This window comes from Lynx canadensis, chromosome F1, assembly GCF_007474595.2.
Source record: "Lynx canadensis isolate LIC74 chromosome F1, mLynCan4.pri.v2, whole genome shotgun sequence".
Lineage (NCBI taxonomy): Eukaryota > Metazoa > Chordata > Mammalia > Carnivora > Felidae > Lynx > Lynx canadensis.
In genome coordinates, this window is record NC_044319.2 from 64,671,306 (window position 1) to 64,680,768 (window position 9,463).

The 9,463-nt window shown below is 51.7% G+C and overlaps 2 long non-coding RNA genes across 2 annotated transcripts; both read left to right on the forward strand.

The window, feature by feature from the left end:
- Positions 1 to 2,251: 2,251 nt before the first annotated feature.
- On the forward strand, positions 2,252 to 5,076 carry LOC115505435. Its single transcript, XR_003966025.1, has 3 exons — positions 2,252 to 2,402; positions 3,172 to 3,293; positions 3,939 to 5,076. It is a non-coding gene; the product is annotated as an uncharacterized LOC115505435 (long non-coding RNA).
- A 1,475-nt stretch (positions 5,077 to 6,551) lies between these two features.
- On the forward strand, positions 6,552 to 8,787 carry LOC115505436. The gene is made up of 3 exons (XR_003966026.1): positions 6,552 to 7,264; positions 7,401 to 7,541; positions 8,017 to 8,787. It is a non-coding gene; the product is annotated as an uncharacterized LOC115505436 (long non-coding RNA).
- Positions 8,788 to 9,463: the final 676 nt, after the last annotated feature.

Sequence of the window (9,463 nt, forward strand, 5' to 3'; positions counted from 1 at the left end):
TTCTCTTGGATCTCAGTATCAGCGAGAGCTGCCCTTTCTTGGACAACGAATATACTTTTACTTTAATACCTTTTTGCTTTGGTTGCTAGGAGGCTCAAAGGTGAATTCTTGCCCCACCTTTATAACTAAGTAGGGCCGTAGAGAATTTCTTTCTGTGTATTTACTTTTCCTTTGGCCTCATCTTATTATCCCCTTTCCCTTTGTTTCTTTTAAAAAGTTGATTGACTGATTGATATAATTTATTGTCAAATTGGCTAACATACAGTATGTAAAGTGTACTCTTGGTTTTGGGGGTAGATTCCCGTGGTTCATCGCTTACATACAACACCCAGTGCTCATCCCCACAAGTGCCCCCCTCAATGTGTTGGGCATTTGCTGAACCGACCTGAGCTCCAAGCTCAGCCCATGGGTTAGTGATGATGGCGGGGAGGGCCCTGGCGGTTTACAACTCTCAGGCGGCCTTAGTTCCTAGGAAGGAAATGAGGGCCTGATGGCTGAGGGGTACGGGGCCGCTGGGCAGCAAAGCCTCAGCTCAGGTGAGGCTGTCTTACCACCCCATCACCCACGTGGCACTCACGGTCAGACGCTGGTTCCTTACCAAGGGCCCGCTCTGGAGTTGGGACAGCGGTACAAAGGTAAAGAAGACCTCCCTGGGGATTGACCCTCAAGATTGTGCCTGGTGGGAAATAGCACACATGTGTAGACATAAAGTGACATGCATCGTGAGGGAAGTATGGATTCAGAGTGGTGAGAGATCACTGGCCAGCAGAGGACCATGGGAGCCTCCACGAAAGAGTGCTAGGAGCCAGGCGTGGAAGGGGGGTGTGACTCATGTGTAGATACCCGGGGAGAGGGTGGGGTGAAGGGCAGACAGGACTAGCGGCGGTGGGTTTAATGCTGGGAATTCGAGGCACCGCGGCATTTGGCAGGGAAGATATTTTGGGCGGCAGAGACGGTGACACATCTCACATTATGCTACGTGAGTACTTGCTTACTCTTGTGTTTACGAAACCAGCTCTGTCCAAGGGCATGCGACCTGCACACGTGGACGGGATGGACTCAGGGCGAGAGACAGATGCTAATTAAAGCTTCCCCAGAGCTGAGTGCTCGGAAAACCCAACAAAAGTCATGGGACTTTGTTCTGAGGGAACTGCCTGAAACCTTTTATCAACAAATAGCATGTAGACTTCAAAATGGAGAGGAGGCTGGAAGAGATCCTCCAGCATTGAGTAACCCTGCAAACGGGACATTTCAGGACACGTCGGAGGAGTCCAATGGTGTGCGCTTGGCTGCTTCTTCGATTGCCCTTCGTTTCTTGGAGCCTCCTTGTGACCACGGGAGCCTGGTGTTCCGTGGGCAGGACGCCCAGCGAGGTTCACAGTGGGGCTCCGTGGGGATGAGTCTGAAGTCCTTTCCTGTGCCTGACTGATGTGTTACAACTAGTAATAGGCGGCTTTCCTGAAATTCCACAATTGCCTTTTGAAATAGGAAAACCCCGGGGTCAGATGGGTAGGAAATTACTAATGGTGTGAAAACTTCTCCCGGCCATTATAACCGAGATCCTTCCCCCTGCCTACAAGTGAAAGTTTAAACAGACTTCCTTTCTTGGGTAGGGAAACAGCAAAAAAAGACCCCAATGTCCGATTACGGCAAAGTTCAGTGCCATTCTGCCAGATTCTTCTGGGCACACAAAACCCTAAAAGGGCAGCGGTCCACAAGCGTCTGGACTCAGAATCCAAGTTCTTGGGGCGCTTTCCACAAAGTGCTTGCAACAGTGTTAAAGCATCAATAGTCGTAGAAGCTGTCTTCACTTTGCGCCGAGCCATACGGCCTGTAGATCATTTTCACACGCAGTATCTCATGTAATCCTGTTCCCAGCCCAGTGAGGGGACTATTACTTTTCTACTTTTGCAGAGGACAAAACTGAGCACCAGATGATTTAAGAAAATTGTCCTAAATCTCAGGGAAGTATCAGTGGAGGGGTTTCTAGCTGGTCTCTGGGGTTGAAGTCTGTTTGTGTTCTTGAGCAGTGTCTGAAGATGAAAGGCAGGGCTGGAAAGAGTGTGTAGACGGGTGACTGCAGAAGTGTGCCGGGCAAACACCCGATCACGTAAGGTTACGCTGTTTCCAGAAAGGGACAGCCTATGGCCAGTTTTCTCTCTGCCTGGGAGTGTCATGTGCTGGGGTCACAGACCCCCAGATCCGGAAGTGACGCAAGTTATCACGTGGTTCAAATCCTCTGTTTTTCAGGGGTGGACTCAGAGGCCCCAGAGAACATAACTATCTTGCAGAGACTTCCACAGCCAAGTGGTGAGAAGCTGGGATTGCTCCCCGGTTTTGCGGATCTTCTGTGGGACTTTCTCCTGCTTCGCCTTCCTGCCACAGTGTCTCCCTGGGACCAGGTAGAAAGCTGTTTACGGTGGAAGGCAGTTGGGCATCCCCTTAGGCAAGTGAGCTCATATTAACAATCGCTGGGATTCATGAGTGTGCCGGATACTTGCACACGCTTGATTTGGAATCATCACAAGAACTCTGCAAAGTGTGCATCCTTGTGTCTGTGAGGAAATGAGGCCAGGGATGAGGAGGAGGGGCTTCGCGGGGACAAGGCCGAGTTCATGCTCTTTCCGCTGCGCAGTGTGGCCTCTGTAATGATTTATCTCTTGTTCTAGAAAACAGAAATGTTTGATTTTTTTTTTTATATGGCCAAGTATCATTTTGGGGAAACCATTAAAATTCGAGTTGCTGCGTTTAGTCCTAGAACTATATTTGATTAAAAAGGGAGATAAGGGAGACGAATCAGTTATCGCTTTCAGACAGTCCTTAGACGTCTTGATTTTTCTTTTTATTGTGAAGGAAAACCAACAACGTTTTAAAAAGGCTGTAATTCAAGTCATATGCTTACGTAATTCTTCTTCTTTTTTTAGAAGAGAGACTTTTTTTCTTTTTTGTTTAACCCATATTCATCTAGAGTGCTGGGGGCAGAGCCCCAGAGACTCTTCTGTATTAATTAGTTCTTCCCTTCATGTACGAATACCTTCAGGGGCACTAAGCATATTCATCATTTATACCTCAGTTAGAGTTTTCTCTGACACACCTGCTTCCCTCTTAGCATCTGTGACTTGCCTTCCAAGTTTAAAAAAAAAAAAGCGTTCTTTTTTTTTTTTTTTTAAGCTTGGGCAATGTTGAGGGATGGAGAGATGTGACTTCCATGCCTTCCAGGAAGAATTTGGAACCACAGATGGGCAGCATGGATTCACTGGAACCACAGAACCAGCAGGGAAGGGAGCCAGAAGGTGGGGACACGGAACCGGTAGAGAGGGAGTTGGGACAGTGTCAGAGTGAAATTTCTCAATTTCCATTCCACCCGCCCCCCCGCCCCGCCCCGACCCCTCATGGCTGTTCCTGGCCAGGGTGCCCCCAAATCCCGATACAACATTGTCAGCTGAACACTGTCTTAACAGTCCCGACCGTCACCAGGCACTGCGATGGTGGGGGCGGGGCGGGGGGGTTGGTTCACGACGCATCTTTCAGTGTGATTCCACACATGTGCCTCTGTCGTTTCGCTCCATCCCTTTTCACACGGACCCTCTGCCTTTACCTGCACAACCCAGAAGGGTCACATCCTAGACTGCCCCCACAGAACTGGGGCAGGTACCTCAGCGTCAAACCCATCGTGAGGATGACTCTGAATCTGTTGACTTTTCACTTGGTTTCTGGCCCTTGGACTTGTGTTGCCTGGCTCTGGTAGTGTGGGTTTCTTGGTCCCTAACTGCTGACTTCGTTTATAACCTACACGCTTAATCTTGACTCCTGATAGGCGCGGGATGTCTGAGTGGTCATTTGGCTTCCGAGCCCTATTGGCTTTTCTGATGCCCAGCTCCTACCTGTAATTCTTAGATTTGTTTTATTTTTCTGCCCGGCTTCCCACCCTGGTCCAGGATGCCTCCTCAGCAGCTATCCTGACCCAGTGGGGAGATTCGATATCATTGAACAGCTAAGGTATGCAAGAGGACCACGGAAGGGTCGACAACCTCACGTTACCATCTCGCAACTGGCAGAATCATCACGGCCTTTTTGATGACGGAGCCATTTTATATGTAACAAGAGTTCGCAGAACGCTTGAACAGGAGAAATGTTTTGTAATCAAGGAGCAGTAATTGTTATTCTTTCCAGTTGTTGAGTTAGCTATGCCTCTATAAATTATAACGTAGTGTTCCAAATTTATATTGAGTTCCTGCGGTGTCCTGAAATTGGGGTCAGCCCACCTCTCCAAAGAAGACCAGACATGTTCCTGTGATGCGGGTTCATGAATGATAATTTCGATCGCTTCTTCCTCATTCTAAAAGCGAACAAAAGTCAGCGTCCCCACAGAGCCTAGATTTCTGAAGTAACTTCACCTGTGTGAAATCCCAACTTATCTCGATAGGATATTATCAAAGGAAGGGAAATTTCCCATCCAGGATACGTAAAAACAAAACAAAACAAAACAAAACAAAACTCAATATCTGATTCCCAGCAAAGCTCTGGCACTTTGTCTCACAGGTTTGTTGAGAACTTATAACCATGGTTGATTTCTTGGGCATTAATTTCTTACCACTTTCTGGGAATCTATTGAGGCAGATGCAAATTAGGATAGGGTGGGTCCTCAAATATAGATTCTTTCAGACTACTGTTCTTAAGAATTCACATTGAGCTTATTTCTAAACTTATAACATTATGACAGAGAGGTCAATGAGTCAACTCTTTGAGTTCGTGATGACTTTAAGGGCATGCCATCGACCACATTTCTAACTCAAATCAAGCTATTTTAGGTGTGGCTCTCAAAATCATCGATCTCCGCAATGTCGCACTCGACTGCACTTGTGGCATGTTTTTGAGCTGCAGGGTCCATGGGGCTGGAATGCTGGCCTCGGGAAGGACTCTGGACAGGGTTTGGCAATCGTATGAACCACCAGGGTTCCTTCCCGCAATCAGCCTGGCATCGACTGGATCAACAGCAGAGCCCTATTCCCGGTCTGTGTTGAAATTCTCTGTTGTCCTTTCAAATCCTAACTAAAGGTTTCCTCCCATTGTGTACATCGAGAAGCCTGACAGAGAATTGTGTTCGGCATTCTGTTTCTGGAAACCTCTCTCACAGAGGCCACCCAGGGGTGTTCGAGAGTTACCCCAGTGATGGTCGGCGCTGATGATGCAACAGAGGCTACTAGCCAAGACCGTGTGGCAATAAAACTCATCCCAGAGGAACAGAGGCAGAGATAAGCAGGGGCAAATCTAAGAAGGATGTAGCAACAGCTCAAAAGATCTATCACTCAGACAACCAAGGTTGTAGGGAGTAGAGCAGGAACAGCGAGCGAACAGTCCTGATAAACCAATGCGGTAATTGGAAGTGTTTCTGGTGATGTGAAGGAGGACTCTGGAGGCCTCCGGGGTGAGATAAGGCAAGCAATCAACATGTCAGGGTAATTTGCTGGCCGTTCTGGCTTTGGGTCAGGTGCATAAACCTGCCTGCTGTGATGCATGAAGCCTGCTAACCTGAGGAACTTGGTCATAGAAGGGCAATAGCAAAGTGGAGGCTGCTTGGGACTGACAAGAGGGGCCACCTGGCCCTGCAAATGTGACATCCACGCTGAGGAAGGCGGACCTTGATTACAAACTGCTATTGTAAGGGGAGGGGCGGGCGTGGCCTCCCCCTAGGACGGCAGGGCCTGTCTCACAGCTACTGAGTGGTCCTTGAGGACGGTGGTCTCAAAAAGCTGCAAGGTGGGTAGAAAGGCTTTTGTGAAAGTTCCTCCATACGGGCCAAAGGGACTCTACGTCAGCTGTCTGACCACCCACCGACTTTGCACACCCTTCCCTCTCACCGAATCCACTCAGATTACGCACCGCTCCTCACTCTGTCGATCTCGCACCTGACTCTGCACGCTTCCCACCGTCCTACGAAGTTCCCACCGACAGCGCACACCCCTCGCCACTTGGACGGTTTCGCTTCCCCTGGGCTCAGTTCAGATCCCACCACCCAGCCCACTGACGCCACACAGATTACGTATTGCCGTGAAACCACTGGCGTTTTGCCCACTCAGTATCTATTCTTCCATTCTGCCTCGAAGTTAAACCCTGGTTCTATTTCCCAGCCTCCCTTGCTGCTACATTTGGCCACGTAACCAAGTCCGGCCAATGGGATTTAGACAGAAGTCTTCAGGGGGGACATCTGGGAAGGGTCCTTGAAAGGGGGCAGAAGGCTGGGGCATAAACTTCTGCCCTTAGTCTTTATATTTTTCCCACCAGTTTTGAAAACAGATATGATAGGGGCGCCTGGGTGGCGCAGTCGGTTAAGCGTCCGACTTCAGCCAGGTCACGATCTCGCGGTCCGTGGGTTCGAGCCCCGCGTCAGGCTCTGGGCTGATGGCTCGGAGCCTGGAGCCTGTTTCCGATTCTGTGTCTCCCTCTCTCTCTGCCCCTCCCCCGTTCATGCTCTGTCTCTCTCTGTCCCAAAAATAAATAAACATTGAAGAAAAAAAAAAAATTTAAAAAAAAAAAAAAAAAGAAAACAGATATGATGGCTCAGATCTCGTCAGTCGTCTTGTGCTTTTGAGAACAGAAGCCAGCAAATACGAACGCTTGGTTCACAGGTTGGAGGGAACTTGGGTTCTTGATAACGTCGTGGGACTAGAATACCTCCTCTGCACCTTGTGTCTTTCATCGCTTTCACGTGACAAAACGAACCCTTCGTGTCACTTAGGCTGCTCTATCCGGGTCTCCGTTATTACGGCTGAAGGTGATTTCTCCGGACACGGTGCCCGCTGTGCTTCTGAGCCCACGCTGTGCACACACTCACTAGCTTCCTTGGCCAATGTGCGTCCTCTGCATGGTATCATCCGACCATGATGTTAAGTGAGTGGCACAACTAACTGTCTTTTTTTTGTTTTCAATGCCAAGAGGAGTCTGTGCATTTTCCTTTCGACTTCTCCAGTTGTATAGAGGGGAACGGATCAGACTCTCTGAGGTACACAAATCGCATTCTATAAATGTTCACGGGGCGGGGTTACCAGTGGCAAACATTATCATTTCCTGGAGTAAAGCTGAGTCACGCCCACTACACTTCCCAAAGGGCTATATTTGGAAAGAAAAAAAAAAATACACATTCATCTCTTTGCCTTGTCTTCAATCTTTCCCCCTAGAAAATCCAGAAGAAATAAGACTGAAGGATATTACACCTGGAAGGCAGGAAGTGGGGGGGATGGGCTGTCCACCACAGGGCCCTGATGTGAGTGGCTCCCCAGAGGGGTGAAGAGCCGGGGGCTGGCCTGGTCCCACTGCTCAGCTGCCGGTAGGGTCCTGGGGGCTTTGCTATGGTCAAGCTCTTACTCTGTTCCGGGGCCTCCTTTGCCTCTTGGGAGAAGCCCCTTCCCCAGGCTCCAGCACGGCGGGGCAGGGAGAGGGGGTCCTCCGAGAAGCCGCGTGTGACGGTGAACGGTTCCTCCACCGAGAAGTCTTCAGGCTGCAGAGAGCAAGGCGGAGAAGGACGTGACTGAAATCTGCAGGTGGGAAGTGGTTACCTAGGGCACAAAACCTCCTCGGGGTCCCCGCAGAACGAGGAGGCGTGGCCCGAGGCTCGCAAGCAGCGGATCTGGGAGAACAATGAAAAGACACGACCTTACATGGGGCGCCCGTGGGTGTCCGGGCCCCGCACTGCTCGGCCTCTACTCTTCTCGCGTGGTCGAAGGGCCTAGAAGAAGCGGGGGGGGGGGGGGGGTCTGCACGACCGTCTTCACGAGGCGCGTCACCGCCAGCGGCAACTGGCAGGCGGGGCCCGTGACGCCTCGGTGGCCTCAGGTTATTTGTGAGACCTGGGGTCCTGGGGAGTCACACGTGTGAGTCACGGTCACGCGCTCATTCTGCTCTTTGCCGATTCCGTGGGCATTGGCATTCGCAGAGTCATTTCTCTGAAAACGTAACAAGGGGAAAACAATAAGCCCTAATTTTTCAGTGATGGATTTCCCGTCGTTTTCACGTCAGGAGCCCTCCGTCCGGCCCACGCGGCCCACCTCGGCCTCTGGACGTCATTCTTACGTTGGGACACAGCCCGCGATGCAGAAGCCGCAGCTGCGGGCCCTCGTTCTCTCCAGTCTGTCCCCGGCGCTGACCTGTTGGAAGAGACCAGTCACTTATCCCACCGGAGCGTCAGCTCCCTCCCTCCTTTGCAAAATGAAGTGACACTTGCCCTGAGGACGGGCCACCCACGCAAGCCACCTGCTAGCGCGAGGGGGAGTGGGGCCTGCGCAGGTGTCCCGGGCCCCCTCGCTTCTTCTCCGGTGGCGCCGATGACTCACAGCTTGTCGTGCAAGTCGGAAGGGGCGAGGAGCGGAGAGGGTTTCTGCTCTGAAAGGTGGCGGGGGGATCAGTGCGATCGTTGGTGGGGACTGAGGCTCCTCAACCCCCGGGGCGCAGGCTGAGGCCTCAGCCCTGGGAGAAAGTTACTTTCCTTCGCTGCTTTCTTTCTCCCACAAACCTCAGGCGAGTGGCTTCTGGGCTTTTTAAAGAATCAACTGATACTTACGAGGCTCAAGCTACAGTTAACGAAGCTTCTGCTGGTCTTTTCCAGCGGGCGAGTCTTCTGCGGCCTCACCGTAAGCTGGTTCGCTGTCCTCCGCCACCAGGCACCGCGGTGTTGACCTCTTAGGTGAACTGTGTGCGTGCCGGTGCGTGTGTATATGTGTGTGCGTGTGGGTGTGCGTGTGGAGGTACGCGTGGGCGTGTGTGTATGTGCGTGTTAGTATGCGTGCAGGTGCACGTGTGTGTGCCTGTGGAGGTACCTGTGGGCACGTGTGTATGTGTGTGTTTGTGTGTGCGTGTCTCTGTGTGTGCACGTGTGTGCACGTGGGTGTATGTGTGAGTGCGTGCGGGTGTGCACTGTCTGTGTGTGCACGTGTGTGCACGTGGGTGTATGAGTGTGTGTGGGTGTGCACTGTCTGCGTGTGCACGTGGCTGTACGTGTGAGTGCGTGTGGGTGTGCACTGTGTGTCTGCGTGTGGGTGTGCACTGTCTGTGCACGTGGGTGTATGTGTGTGTGTGGGTGTGCACTGTGTGTCTGCGTGTGCACGTGGGTGTACGTGTGAGTGCGTGTGGGTGTGCGGGTGTGCACTGTGTCTGCGTGTGCACGTGTGTGCATGTGGGTGTATCTGTGAGCGTGTGCGGGTGTGCACTGTGTGCGTGTGCACATGGGTGTATGTGTGAGTGCGTGTGGGTGTGCACTGTCTGTGTGTGCACGTGGGTGTACGTGAGTGCGTGTGGGTGTGCACTGTGTGTCTGCGTGTGCACGTGGGTGTATGTGTGAGTGCGTGTGGGTGTGCAGGTGTGCACTGTGTGCGTGTGCACGTGGGTGTATGTGTGAGTGCGTGGGGGTGTCCACTGTCTCTGTGTGCACGTGGGTGTACGTGTGAGTGCGTGTGGGTGTGCGGGTGTG